General features: G+C 43.4%; 1 protein-coding gene across 1 annotated transcript in view; it reads left to right on the forward strand.

The window, feature by feature from the left end:
• Window positions 1-5,660: 5,660 nt before the first annotated feature.
• Window positions 5,661-15,765, forward strand: part of IL16 (interleukin 16) — a 248,252-nt gene continuing 238,147 nt past the window's right edge. The window contains exon 1 of the mRNA XM_077263616.1: window positions 5,661-6,535. The gene's annotated coding sequence lies outside the window, so the exon portion shown is untranslated. The remainder of the gene's footprint in view (window positions 6,536-15,765) is intronic.

Below are 15,765 nucleotides of genomic sequence, written 5' to 3' on the forward strand. Positions count from 1 at the left end.
CCATGTGATGTATATAAAGCAGTCACAGTGTCTCGTGTGAGATGTACAGTTGAAACCAGTTTACATACACTATATAAAAAAAAAACACATATGCATGTTTTTCTCAATATCTGGCATGAAATCAGAATAAACCTTTCCCGTTTTAAGTGTATTAGGATTACCATAATTATTAATATTTGCCAAATGCCAGAATAATGAGAAAGAATGTTTTAAGGCATTTTTATTACTTACTGTAAAGTCAAACGTTTATATGCATTTCATTAGTATTTGGTATCATTGCCCTTAAACTGGAAGACTTGGGTCAAACGTTTGGGATATCCTTCCACAAGCTTCGCACAATAGTTGGTCGGAATCTGGGTCCATTCCTTCTGACAAAACTGAAGTAACTGATCAGGGTTTATAGGTCGTATTGGTCACATCTCCCTTTTTAGCTTTGCCCATACATTTTCAGTAGTATTGAGATTGAGGGCTTTGTGATGGCCACTCCAAAACATTGACTTTGTTATCCTTAAGCCACTTTACCATTTTGGCAGTATGCTTTGGGTCATTGTCCATTTGGAAGATCCATTTCCTCCAAAGCTTTAACTTCCTGGCTGATGTCTTAAGATGTTGCTTCAGTATTGCCACATAATCTTCTTTTCTCATGATGCCATCTATTTTGTGAAGTGCACCAGTCTTTCCTGCAGCAAAACAACCCCACAACACCCCCTGAGTTTCACAGTTGGGATGGTGTTCTTAGGCTTCCTAGCTTCTCCCTTTTTCCTCCAAACATAGAGATACTCATTATGCTCAAAAAGTTCAATTTTAGCTTCATCAGACCACCAGACATGTCTCCAAAAATTAAGGTCTTTGTTCCTGTGTGCATTTGCAAACATTAATCTGGCTTCTTTCTGTTTCTTTTGGAGTAATGGCTGCTTCCTGGCAGAGTGGCCTTTCAGCCCTTGTTGATACAGTACTCATTTCATTGTGGATATTGACACAATTTTAACAGCTTCCGCCATCATCTTCACAAAGTGTTTTGCTCTTGTCCTTGGGTTGATATGCACATGTCGGACAAAAGCACGTTCATCTCTCGGACACAGAACCCATTTCCTTCCTGAGTGGTATGATGGCTGGACATTCCCATGTTGTTTGTACTTGCATATAATTGTTTGTACAGATGAACGAGGCACCTTCATGTATCTTGATATTGTACCCAAGGATGAGCCAGACTTGTGCAGGCCACAATTCTCTTCCTGATATCTTGGCTGATTTCTTGAAACTTTCCCATGTTACTACACAAAGAAGGAGTGTGTTTCAGGTGTGCATTAAAATACATCCACAGGTGTGTCTCTAATTAACTCAGATGTAGCCAAAAACTTACAAACATGTGATATCATCATATGGGCTGTCCAGAATTGTTTAAAGGCATAGTAATCTTAGTGTATGTAAACTTTTGGCTTTGCAGTAAGTAATAAAAATGCCCTCAAGCATTTTCTTTCTCACATTATTTTGCCATTTGGCAAATATTAATAATTATGGTAATCCTAATTGACCTAAAATGGGAAAAATTTATTCTGACATCATGTCAGATATTGAGAAAAACATGCATGTGTGTCTTTTTATGTAGTATATACAGCAGTATAAGTGTCCCACATGCGATGTATATACAGCAGTCTCAGTATGCAATATATACTGCAGATGTTCCACTGCTTGAATTCTATAAATTTTACATAGTAGTGATGAATCTGTATTTGGTACGACATACTGCTGCGAGTTCTTTACAAAATATATCATCACATTGAGTCACCTACACTGAAGACCGACACAAACCTGGAAAAGCAGTTACAAGTAGCAACATCATTCATACCACCCAACATGACTGCCACACCAAAGAGAAGGAGTTCCATCATATTAGGGGAGTTAGGGGAGTTAATTAAATGTTTGACCAAATATATCAGGATAATTTTCAAGTTAATAATTTTGTATAGTACCCAAAGGATGATATAAATATCCAAATGGCCCTTGGCAGATAAACTATTCACCACTCCCTGCTCTAGGCCAAGGCATCTGATGCTGACTAATCGTGTTACTGTGCGCCACACCATTATAATGTCCTGATGTGCTACTCCAGCGCTGACCAGATCTTGGTCGATGCACTTCGTGACATCATCAAGTATGCTTTGATATTAGTGGCCTACTTTTATTATGCTCTGGGATAGGGCTGGTGTCAGGGTGCCCTGAGCAGGTGGGGACCCACTCACTGACGCGCTATGGAGGCCCAATGACAACACTCATGAATGGGCCCCCCACCCTGCTTGCTCAGGGCCCTGACACTTGCAATACTTGCCCGTTCCTCCACTGCAACATCTTCTGCGTCATCTGACTCTGTGATGTTACTGGAGCATTATATATTTTTCGGGATCTGGAGCTGGGTGATGTTTTTTTTTGTGCCATGAGTGGACATTTGTACTGATACCATTTTGGGGGAGAAACGATGTTTGATCACCTCTTATTGCATTTTATTGCAATGTTACAGAGGCCAAAAAATGTAATTCTGTATTTAGATTTTTTTCTCATTGCGCTGTTTACCGATTGGAATAATTTATTTTATATTTTGGTACATTGGGCATTTTTTAACGTAGCAATACCCAACATCACAATCTCATCAGGACCATTGTTATGACAGGCATGGGGGTCTTCTGCCGACCCCAGCTGTCATGACAAACCATCAGTGACCCCCAATCAAGTGATAGGGGCGCCGATGGGCAGGATTAATGAAGCGCCTCCGGCTGGTGCGTGTTAAATCCCACTATCAATCTCTGGGCACCGATTCACCTGCGACTATTAAAGACACATAAGATTAAATCAGCTGTGATGTGTGGTAAAAAATGCGGGCTCAGCGTCGGAGCCCTTATCAAAGGCAGGGACACAATATATGGTATACATGTACTTCATATGTCGGGGTTAACCCTTTACCGACATCAGGCATCATAGTACGCCGATCTCAGTCTCCCTCCCTTTGATGTGGGCTCCGGCGGTGAGCCCACATCTTTCCGGGGACATGTCAGCTGTTTTGAACAGCTGACATGTGCCCGCAATAGCCGCGGGTGAAATCGCGATCTCCTGGAATCTCCTTGAGACTTCTATGATTGTCAGTGTCGGCTTGCTGTGTGCGCCATCCAGTGGTTGGCGCTCATAGCAAGTCACTAAATCTGCTATATAGAGGCGATCTGAACATTGCCTCTGTGTAGCAGGGCCGATCTGGCTATGGAAGCTTCTAGTCTCCAATGGAAACTATTGAAGCATGCCAAAAGTAAAAAAAGATGTTTAAAAAAAAAAAAAAAAGTTAAAATCACCCCCCTTTCGCCCCATTCAAAATAAAACAATAAAAATAAAATCAAACATACACATATTTGGTATCGCCGCGTTCAAAACCACCGAATCTATCAACAAAAAAAGGATTAAACAGATCGCTAAATGGCATAGCGAGAAAAAAGTAAAAACGCCAAAATTACGTTTTTTTGGTCCCCGCGACATTGCACTATAATGCAATAACAGGCGATGATCAAAAGAATGTATCTGCAGCAAAACGATATAATTAAAAAACATCAGCTCTGCTCGCAAAACATAAGCCCTCACCCAACCCGAGATCACGAAAAATGGAGACGCTACGGGTATCGGAATATAGCGCAATTTATTTATTTTTTAAACAAAGTTTGGAATTTTTTTTCACCACTTAGGCTACTTTCACACATCAGGCTTCGCCGTCAGGCTAAATCTGGCTAATTTTCAAAAAAACGGATCAGGTGAATGTTGACACCGGATCAGGTTTTTTCCCATAGACTTGTATTAGTGCCGGATTGCATCGGATGACATTGCGTTTCGTCCGGTTTTCGCCGGATCCGTCAAATCTGCCGCTTCCGGTTTCTTGAAAAAACGTCCATTGCAACGTTTTTTGTCTCTGGCGAAAAAGCCTGAAGATCCGGCGCTTCTGGTTGTTTGCTACAATGAAAGCCTATGGGAGCCGGAAGGTGCCAGATTCGGAAAAAGGCGGATCCGGCGGCCTGATCCGTTTTTTTAAACTGAGCATGCTCCAAATTTTTTTTTTTATCCAATACTCTAGATAGGCTAGCCGGATCCATCCAAAAAACGCATCCGTCGCATCAGTTTATCAAAATCTGCGCCGGATCCAGTTTTTCCAACATTCGCCGGATTTAGCCTGACACTGAAAACCTGATGTTTGAAAGTAGCCTTAGATAAAACCTAACCTAGACAGTATCATAATGGCAGGTCAGTTTTATCATTTAGTGAACCTAATAAAAAAGCCAAACAAAAAACAAGTCTGGGATTGCACTTTTTTGCAATTTCACGCACTTGAAATTTTTTTCCGTTTTCTAGTACATGACCAATGGTGTCATTCAAAAGTACAACTCGTCGCGCAGAAAACAAGCCCTCAAATGGCCATATTGAAGGAAAAATAAAAAAGTTACGGCTCTGGAAAGGAGGGGAGCGAAAAATGAAAACGCAAAACTGAAAAAAACTCCGGGGTTTAAGGGGTTAAAGAGTGTCAGCTACTTTTTTCTACATAAATCAGTAGTACACATGAGAAATCTGCTTGTCTTTCCTCCTGTACGGAGCATTCATTTTGAAAATTAACAGTTGACAGTGAATACTGAAATAGGAGATGACAGTTTGTGTTCATAAAGTTCTATGGTAAACTGTGAGGGTATGTGCACAAATTGGTGGGATGTCTGCGGATTTTTCCACACCTGTTTTTGTAAATCCGCAGGTAAACCGCACTGCGGATTTACACCTGTGGATTCCTATTATGGAGCAGGTGTAACACAAGAATTGACATGCTGCGGAATAAACAACACAGTGTTTCCGCGCGTTTTTTTCCGCAGCATGTGCACATAGCCTCAGGAGAACTTGGAGCAAGATGTCTGTGTCTGCTTCTAGCTCCTCTGCTCTTTATAGAATCTTATATGCACAAACTGTCATCTATCTTCACTAAACACAGATATTACCAATGAACCGAGTGTGAAAGATCAGTCCAGAAAAGAAAATAAACACATTTTTTCTTCTAAGATATATTGCTAATAATATTATTATAATATAAGTAATATATTACTTATATTTTTTTTTTCATGGGAATTAATGAATGAAATATAAAATAAAAAGACTGTTACTTTTTAAAGGGAATCTATCAGCAGCTTTTTTCTGTTATCTGACAGCAGCATGACGTAAGGCCAGAGACCCTGAATTACAGTTCTCTCTCCTGCAGATCTAGCAGTGCCCAGAATGCTCATCTCCGTATAATGCGCCCACACCTCTGAGTGACAGAAAGCTGCTAATCAGTGATGTGGGTGGGGTTATACAGAGCAGTTGACTAGGAGGCACCAGGCAGCTAGTCCTTTAGTGATAATCTCCTGCTGATTAAAAACTGATTTTATTGAAAAAGCAAAATACAGACCAGTAAGTGACACATCACTGGAATCAAGGTCTCTGCTCTTATGTGGGATAGCAAAAACCTGCTGACAGATTCCCTCTCAATAAATAGATTGCCTCTGTTCCTTACATAGTTTAATACATTGTTACTTTGACACAGCTCAAGCAGTGATATTTTAGCAATTTATTGACCCCAGGCAGTCTAACATAAAGCGCTGTACGATGTATCTTTGTCACACAGAGATAGCTGATGTACTAAAATAGTAGCATTAAATTACTGACAAATGGTTGTGCTCTATGTCACTGAGCGCTGTCTTATATTTTTACTAGAGGCAGTAAAGCGTTCTGTCCCCGTCACGTCATTCTGCTTTTTTTTTTCTGAATAGTCTCCACACAGACATTATTCACCCTCTAGGAGCCTGGAAACACTTTATGAAAGGCGTTTTCTTCCTGGTAAAGCAAGCAGAGAGAACTTGTTCTTTCCTTTAAAAAAAAAAATGAAAAAAATCTAAATGATTCATTTTAATTTTAGGCATGAAGTATAGCTAATGTGCAGCAGTACAGAACTATATAAAGAGCCAGCTAACAAGCCGCTCGGAGGACTTAAAGAAAAAAGAAAAGTGGCTTAACCCCTCACTGGCACTATGGTTCGAAGCGTAATATTACCAGTTATGCTGTCATGTAACCTTGGACGTGAGCTTTTATAACAGACCAGAAACTCGTGAATGTCGAAAGGAAAGTTTTATTTTTTTTTCATGTTCCCTCGCGGTGCAGGAAGAGAAAAAAAACAAGGTTATGACCAAAGTGGTTTCATTCAGTGAAATAGCATCTCTTTTATGCACATCTGTCTCACTGGGCGGTATATAAAATGCAGAGACTCAGGCAATTATGATTTACTGGCAAGCTACTCAGTCACTGCACAGGGAAGAAAAAAGCGGAGGAAAGTGGAGCTTGCTGTGGATGTGTTTAGCAGCAGAGGAGGGAAATACACCCAGGAGTTACCGGCTCTTCACTCAGGAACATGGACCGGCCGCTCACTTTTATCCTTGGGAATAACTTTGTGTTAATGAATCTGTAAAGAAGATATCCAATATTCTTGGCAATGGTAAGTCCCTTTTTTCCTCATTTTTAGTGACTTATAAAGTGGAAGAGTTTGCCAGATGTTTTTCATTTCCAGTAGCAGCAGTTTGTCCTCTGTTATTTTTAATTAAGAGCAACCAAAGAAAGGGCTCTTTCTATATAAACCTGGGACTCTGCTCGGGCACCAGCCGCAGAACAGAAAATCATTGTGAGGTATACAAACCGTTGCTAGAAATCTGCTGTAGAACAAAGCGGTAATGTTTCAGCTTTTATAAACTTGACTTTTTTTTTTGTTTTGTTTCTTTTACGTACAATTAAATGCTGAGTATTCCCCTTCTATCTATTGACAAAGAAATTTTACGCAACATTGTGAATATCGTATATGAAAGGAGAAACAAGAGCGTTCAGGTATAGCAAGTTAAAAATATATCTTTTATTGATAGTTCAAAGTAAACCGTATGTACCAAAAAACACCATCAAAATTGTATACAATAAAACATATGCAGGGAAGAAACAGAAAAACCAGGGAACCAGCAATTGCAACTGCCCGACTGTGCATAAAAAAGTATATAGTATAAAGTGCCAGTGCTGTAATATATTAGGATGGTAGGCCAGACCCTCACAGGACGAATGTCAAGTGACTAAGTCCAAAGTGGAGCCAAAGGAGGGACAAAAACTTACCACAGGCAGAGATTGAAGGACCCTGGGCCAAGTGTTGATGACCCCGACGCGCGTTTCGCATGTCTAATGCACCGCTTTCTCAAGGGGAAGGGGATTGTAAATATCGTGTAGAGTACCAGTAAGAGTAACTGGATTGGAAGCCTTTCTGTGCTCTCTGGAATTATGACAGGAGTTATAGTAGATAAAATTTCAGGTTTATCATCAACGCGTTTCGGAGTCCACTGACAACTTCCTCAGGACAACCATACAAAAATTTTACTTCATCTATTTATCTACTATAACTCATGTCATAATTCAGAGAGCGCAGAAACTCTTCCAATCCGGTTATTAAGTGGTTTGTCTCACATAACCTTATAAGATGAGCAATTTTACCTTTCATTCATCAAAATTTTAACCTGGATAAGACCCTATTGTGATCTCGCATTTCTTTACAGTCTAGAGTTCCAGGGGATACCACTTTTTTTTAAGGGCTAGTTCACCCAACCGGATTTTTGTTGACCGTGAAAAAAAAAAAGGACCAATGTTATTCAATAAGGATGTTCAGATGAGCAATATTTTTCACTGACCAAATCGGCGTGTGAAAAAAAGAAAAATCGCAGCAGTCACTAGTTTCTTTCATGAGTCGGATGAGTCTCACCCGTTCAAGTCTATGGGGGTGCAAAAAAAATGTGAGGCCATAGAGAGAAATAGTATTGCAACTAACTTTTACCGATACATTGCGGTTACGATTCTTTAACATAGGAAACTGTAAATGTCTTGTAAATGAATAATTGCTGCTTCTGTAAAAAAAACAAAAACAAAACGGACTGCATATGAACTGCACAAGGATGAAATGTGAGAAAAAAAATCGATCCACTTTCCTGGATGAAACTCTGAGCAATTATTTATACGCTCGTGTGAACCTAACCTAAGAGTCAGTAGTACCATTCGGAAAGACCCATGGAGAAAAAAAATAGTAGAGAATTTTTGCATATTCAAAATACCTGTACATTGGGATTAGTAGATTATTCATTCCACATTTTGGCATTTGCATGGTATTTTTGCATATTTTGGCATAATATAGTTGAATGCTTGCCCAGCCTCGGCTATTCATCGGAAAAACTCCAAGGTGGTATACCGGGAGGTATAAAAAAAATCTGAAAATTATAAGATATCCTTCTCTGCCATTTTCATTTTAATATAATTGTAAAACTATTCAACTACTTGTCTAAAGGGAAACTGATAGCAGGATTTACCCCTCCAAGATACTAGGAGAGTGTTATCCATCCTAACACTGCTGTTATTTATCACTGTATGATGATTACTAATTGCTCGTTCAGTATGTTTAAAGTCGATATTTAATGTGAGCATATGGGCACGTGGGCTGCCTCTTGTTCCAAAGGTGCGCTGGTATCTGACCCACCATGATTGACAGAGTGTGCAGGGAAAGCGAGGAGGAGGAGGAGAAGTGTTCCTGACAAATTAGTACATTATGCTGCAACATTGGGTTATCTAACTCTTCGTTTTGTCAGCTTCGTGCTGATTATTGTTGCTAAGAAGTAGCAGGTTCATAGACTAATTCTGGGTTGAACCTGAGAGAAGAGAGGTTCATTATAATCAATGTAGAGAAGTTCTGAAACCAAACCTCCAAACTTTCCAAAAAGTAAACGAAGAACAAATCATGTGGAATGCTACACGAGCCACAGCAATATTTTAGGTCATGCCCTCAATGGCACCAACTAGCCACACCCATTTACCATTTCATTCTACCCTTACCACATAAAGATAATGCAATAAATGAATACTCTAACAATAATGAATACTATAAAACCAAAACACTATTGCAGATTTGCATTTTTTTCACCATTTCATCCTACTTGGAATTTTTAATCATTTATTAATTGTAAAAATAGATAGCGTCATTCAAAAAAAAGAAAAAAATGATGGCGCAGAAGGGAAGAAAAAAATAAATAAAAATTGGCTGTGTAAGCACAGGGTTTAAGGGTTTGTCCAGGTTTGGGATAATGTGACTGCAGATTGCTAAATTATGTCAGTGTGTGGTGCACCCACTGTCCTAATTCCCTGGTATTGCCGAAGCAAGAAGTCACGTGTAAAAAATAAATAAATAAAATAAATTCCATTTGATCTGCATAATTGCATTTACTTGATGCAATATCGAACTTCTCTCAGTTCCCTTCTGTGTCACATAATTATGTGCTCACAAAGGAAATAGGGACAGTGTGCACATCCCACAATGTCATGATTCTGCAGTCACATAGAGTGCCTGCCCATTTTTGTTCAATACTCTTTCAATACATATAGCAAAATGTATTTATAAGAAACAAGATATTATTCATACCTATTTTCATTTCACAATGTATATACAGTATATACTGCTCAAAAAAATAAAGGGTACACTTAAACAAAAGAATATAATTCCAAGTAAATCAAACTTCTGTGAAATCAAACTGTCCACTTAGGTAGCAACACTGATTGACAATCAATTTCACATCCTGTTGTGCAAATGGAACAGACTACAGATGGAAATTATTGGCAATTATCAAGACACACTCAATAATAGAGTGGTTCTGCAGGTGGGGACCACAGACCACATCTCAGTATCAATGCTTTCTGGCTGATGTTTTGGTCACTTTTGAATGTTGGTTGTGCTTTCACACTCGTGGTAGCATGAGATGGACTCTACAACCCACACAAGTGGCTCAGGTAGTGCAGCTCATCCAGGATGGCACATCATTGCAAGCTGTGGCAAGAAGGTTTGCTGTGTCTGTCAGTGTAGTGTCTAGAGGCTGGAGGCGCTACCAGGAGACAGGCCAGTACACCAGGAGACGTGGAGGGGCCATAGGAGGGCAATAACCCAGCAGCAGGACTGCTACCTTAGCCTTTGTGCGAGGAGGAACAGGAGGAGCACTGCCAGAGCCCTGCAAAATGACCTCCAGTAGGCCACAAATGGGCACATGTCTGCACAAACGGTTAGTAACCGACTCCATGAGGGTGGTCTGAGTGACCGACGTCCACAGATGGGGGTTGTGCTCAAAGCCCAACACCATGCAAGACACTTGGCATTTGCCACAGAACACCAGGATTGGCAAATTTGCGACTGGCACCCTGTGCTCTTCACAGATGAAAGCAGGTTCACACTGAGCACATGTGACAGATGTGACAGAGTCTGAAGACACCGTGGAGAGCGATCTGCTGCCTGCAACATCCTTCAGCATCACCAGTTTGGCAGTGGGTCAGTAATGGTGTGGGGTGGCATTTCTTTGGAGGGCTGCACAGCCCTGCATGTGCTCGCCAGAGGTAGCCTGACTGCCATTAGGTATCGAGATGAGATCCTCAGACCCCTTGTGAGACCATGTGCTGGTTCGGTTGGCCCTGGGTTCCTCCTAATGCAGGACAATGCCAGACCTCATGTGGCTGGAGTGTGTCAGCAGTTCCTGCAAGATGAAGGCATTGAAGCTTTGGACTGGCCCACCCGTTCCCCAGACCTGAATCCGATTGAACACATCTGGGACATCATGTCTCGCATCAACCACCAATGTCACATTGCACCACAGACTGTCCAGGAGTTGGCAGATGCTTTAGTCCAGGTCTGGGAGGAGATCCCTCAGGAGACCAGCTGCCACCTCATCAGGAGCATGCCCAGGCATTGTAGGGAGGTCATACAAGCACGTGGAGATCACACACACACTACTGAGCATCATTTCCTTGTCTTTCCACTGAAGTTGGATCAGCCTGTAACTTCATTTTCCACTTTGATTTTGAGCATCATTCCAACTCCAGACCTCTGTGGGATATTAGTTGTGATTTACTTTGATAATTTATATGTTTTATTGTTCTCCACACATTCCACTATGTAATGAATAAAGAGTTACGACTGGAATATTTCATTCAGTGATATCTAGGAATCTAGGATGTGGGGTTTTAGTGTTCCCTTTATTTTTTTGAGCAGTGTGTGTATATATATATATATATATATATATATATATATATATATATATATATATATATATTCTATGTCTATATATCAATTCTATCTTTTCTATTCTTAACCTGTCAGTGTGATTTTACTCTACGCCGGACATGAATTACCGGCTTTTCAAAGGACACCAATGCGTAAAAATCCGATTTCAGCTGAGAAAAAAAATCGCAGATGAGATGTAACTCATTGAATAACATTGGTCCGAGTGCAATCCGATTTTTTATCGGATTGCACTCGTCCGTTTCTCACACAAATGAGGCTGGAGTCACACACAATGTAAAAAAAATCTGTCCGATTTTGTCTGCTGAGAATCGCACAAATGTTCTCCGTATGGTGATCCGTATCTCATCCATGTGCAATACCAGGATGCGTTTTTTTCTCAAAAAAGTATCCGTGTGTCATCCGTATCTCATCCGTATCCACACTTGAAAAATTAGCAAATAATGGCTGAGCCAATATCCTGTCAACTGCCAATGCCAGAGAATTTCTCGCAAATCACACTGATGGTCTGTGTGCTGTGCGATTTTTTTCTCGCACCCATAGACTTGCATTGGCGTTTCTCAGCTGAGATACGCGGACAATCACAGCATGCTGCGATTTCACTCGCAAGTGTAATACGGGCGAGAAAAAATGGAAGTTGTGAGCTGCCCCACAGAGAAATACTGATCAGAGTGCTATGCAATTTTTTATCGCATAGCACTCGTCCGTATTACAGACTAGTGTGACTCCAGCCTGAGTATGAGCCCTTATTCCTCTATCTCTTCATACAGACATCATGTTTTTCACATACTAAAAAAAATTGTGCCTGAATCATTAGTGTTTCTCACGTTTGGATAAAAAAAATAAATTGCACAGCTTCTCCTATCCTTTTCAATGTTAAATCCAAATAGCACACAGATGGCTGTGTACTTGTTTTTCACAGACCCATAAACTTGTATTGTCACTTTTCGTTATTGATGCCAAAGCATGTACAGAACATGTAAGCACAACACGGACATCTGAATTTGGCCTTGCAAGAAAATCGGTCCAAGTTTCAACATTGCTTTTTTTTTATTAGGTTTGTCATTGTGTTATTTTTTTATCATGAGGGTTTTGTCAGAGTTTCATCAGTTTCTCCAGCTTTTACTATCAAGCAGTCAGTGAAAAATTCTGTGCTGCCCGATTTTTTTTCATGGACCCACAGACTTGCATTGGCACATTTGATCTAAGTCTCTGATTAGAATCGGACATGTCTCCGTGATTTTGTGATGACTACTCAATCTGCAAAAATACAGGGACATGTGAACAGCTCCATAGACTATAATAGGTACAAGTTCTATTTGTGAAAAAAATGCATAGAACTCGTATGTGAAAAACCGAGGTCTGAATGAGGAATTACTGATCTTGAGTCACAGAGAGGCCCCATACATTCCTCTTTTGCCCTTAATGGTTTATGCAGATCTGGTAGCACCTCTTTTAGGCCAGTGTCGCACTAAACGTATGGAAAATCGGTCTGAGTTTAACGCTGTTGTGTCCTGCAAAGTTTAGGATCACTGGCCTACTCATGCCAGCAGTGTCTATATTAGGCAGCTCCCACCACCATTGGCTCGAATGTTGGTTCCGAGCCTGCTAGCACCTTGTTATGCATATCTCCGTATTCTGTCTCTCTTTAACGACCCATCCTGTTTATTTGCTCTGTTTGACTTATTCATCCCAGACTCTGGCTTTGTACTGCGAACCTTCTGACTACGCCTCTGTCTCGCCCTCCAGGAAAGGCCGGAGCAAGCCGTACCCCCTCCCCCCACGGTGTAGGCGAAGGCCTGTATGACAATGGGGGGGAGTGGGGTAGGTAAGGGGTTAACGAGAGGGGAGGGAAGGTCTTTTGGCCTGAGGGTTTATGGGAGTTTGGGGGGTGGGATTAGTCACTTCCCGCACTTTTGGATCGAGAGCAGACATACCTGTGATGTCTGGCGTGGATTCGATCCTTGAGGCCCTCAGGGCGGCTGCAGCATCGCATCCCCCTGGCTGGTTACAGGCGCAGGTGGCCCGCATCATGTCGGACGGTGCAGGGCCGTCCGGCGCTGCAGCGCCGCTGGAGCGGCGTTCTCGGAGGACGCGGCCCCCCGAGCGCCTTTCCCCAGACTCCGGTCCTCGAGCCCCCAGAAGGCGCAGGAGCCCCTCGCGGGACCCTCCAGGCCGGGCACCGGTAAGCTCAGCGGTGGCTCGGTCCAGGCCTGGGAGGAATCCATCTGCCGGTCGGGGCTCAGCGGCGGTTGGCAGGCCTGCACCCCGCAGTGCAGCGGGGGCGGGGCTTCGGCGCGCCGGACAGCGTGCGGGGCCTGTCGGAATGGGAGGCCGCAGCGGTGAGGCTCCAGCCGCGCGGCCTGCCTCGGCCTCATCTGGGAGTGTGGCGGCTTCGGTCGGCGACATCAGGGCGGGCGGCCCATGGCAGGACGGATCCGGGCTGGCTCCTTCTTCAGTGGCGGGGACCTCTCCTGCATCAGGTCGGCAGGACGGCGCGCTGGCGTTGGCGGCAGGCGCTGGAGCAGATGTGAGCTGGTGTGCTGCCAGTTCATCCACGCAGGCACCATTCTACTCTGGCAGACAGAGTCTGGCACCTTTATCTGCGGTGCCTGTACCTGGACAGGGCACCCCTGCAGACCCCCTGGGATCTCATCAGCGGTCGGATTCGGGCGGACCGTTCGTGGACGCGGCGAGCCGTGGACGTTTGGATGCCAGCACTTCGGCTGGGGGGACTACAGATCCCTTGCAGCCCGGTGAGTATATGTCTGTGTCGGGTCTGTGTACTCCTAATTTGGCATCGCCAGCTTTTACGGGTAGTCAGGGGGTTGGTAGTGTCGAGAGGGTGGCAGGCGATGCCGGTTCTGCGGGGGTTCGTGAGCTTTTGGGTAGCGTGCATGGTTTGTTATCTAGGTTAGAGCTGAGTATGTCCGCTCAGAGACATTTAGGGGCTTGGTCGAGCCCGCAGGTGGGGGCTTTTGGGGCGGTTGGGGCTCCAGTGGTGGCGCCCGCGCCGATATCGGTTTCAGTGCAGACGGAGAAGGAAAAAGAGTGTAGGGTGCATTTAGATGACAGGGCTCACGGCGAAGTTTATGTGTGTTTTGAGGGCCCCCTAGGGGCGCATCTTAAGAAGGAAGTTAAGGAAAAGATTGCGAAGGACGAGTATGTTGAAATATTTTCGTTACTTCCGTTAGAGAAATTTAATTTAGATAAGAAAAAGAAAGATGAGGGTAAGAAGGAAGATGAGGAAAAGCGGCGGTGGCGCTTGATTCCTCAGACGTTTGCTAACTGGCTGCAGGCCTTTGCCATTTTGGCTAGTGTGATTGAAGAGAAGGCACCCGAGAATCGCTCAGGTCTGTTCTGTTACTTGGATTCTATCCATGAAGCTTATAGGGTGTATGGTGGTCAGGCGTGGCTCAGGTATGACGAGCAGTTCAGACAGAGAAAAGCGGTTCGGCCGGCACTTCGCTGGGACCAAAAAGATATTGGGCTTTGGTTGCGGGTGATGGCGCAGTACAAGTTCGGCCATCCCTTTCAAGGAGGGGCCGGTGGGTCCGGCCAGGGTTTTCAGTCCGGTGCCTCAGGGTCCTCTGGTTCCGCTAGCCAGGCAGGGGCTCAAAAGTTGGGTGTTTGCTGGCAGTTTAATGAAGGCCAGTGTAGATTCGGGGTCAACTGTAAGTTTAAACACTTGTGTTCCCACTGTAGCGGCTCCACACACGGGGCGGCGAAATGTTTCAAGAAGGGTAGAGGAAAGTCAGGAGCCAGTAATACCCATGGGGGTGACACCGGTGATGTGGGAAAAGATGGTCCCTTATCTAAGTAGATATCCAGATAGGGAAAAAGCGGTGTTACTGTTGTCAGGTTTTCAAGAAGGTTTTGTAATTCCGGCCCCTTCGTTTGAGGTCCCTTGTGTTAGGAAGAATTTGCGGTCGGCTTTGTTGCATGCTGATGTGGTTTCGGAGAAGTTGCGAAAGGAGGTTGCTTTGGGGCGGATGGCAGGCCCGTTTGAGTTACCGCCTTTTGGGGATTTGGTGGTTTCCCCTTTAGGAGTTGTGCCTAAAAAAGAGGAAGGAAAATTTCGTTTGATTCAGCATCTGTCGTATCCTAGAGGTATGTCGGTTAATGACGGTATTGACCCCGGGCTTTGCTCGGTGGTTTACGCGTCTTTCGATTTGGCGGTAGAATGGGTTCGAAAAGCTGGAAGAGGGGCTCTGCTAGCTAAGACAGATATTGAATCCGCTTTTCGTTTATTGCCGGTTCATCCAGATAGCGTTCGGCTGCTTGGTTGTTTTTGGGAGGACCGCTTTTTTGTTGATAGGTGTTTACCCATGGGGTGTTCGCTTTCTTGTGCGTTGTTTGAGGCGTTTAGTTCCTTTCTGGAGTGGGTGGTTCGTGACGTTTCGGGTTGTGATTCTGTCATTCATTATTTGGATGATTTTTTGTGCGTCGGCCCGGCTGGGTCTGACTGTTGTAGGAAGATTTTGAGAGCAATAGAACTCGTGGCGCATCGTTTTGGAGTGCCGTTGGCTCCGGGTAAAACAGAGGGCCCGAGTACGTGCTTGTCTTTTCTTGGTATTGTCATTGATACCATTCAG

This window comes from Ranitomeya variabilis, chromosome 5, assembly GCF_051348905.1.
Source record: "Ranitomeya variabilis isolate aRanVar5 chromosome 5, aRanVar5.hap1, whole genome shotgun sequence".
NCBI lineage: Eukaryota > Metazoa > Chordata > Amphibia > Anura > Dendrobatidae > Ranitomeya > Ranitomeya variabilis.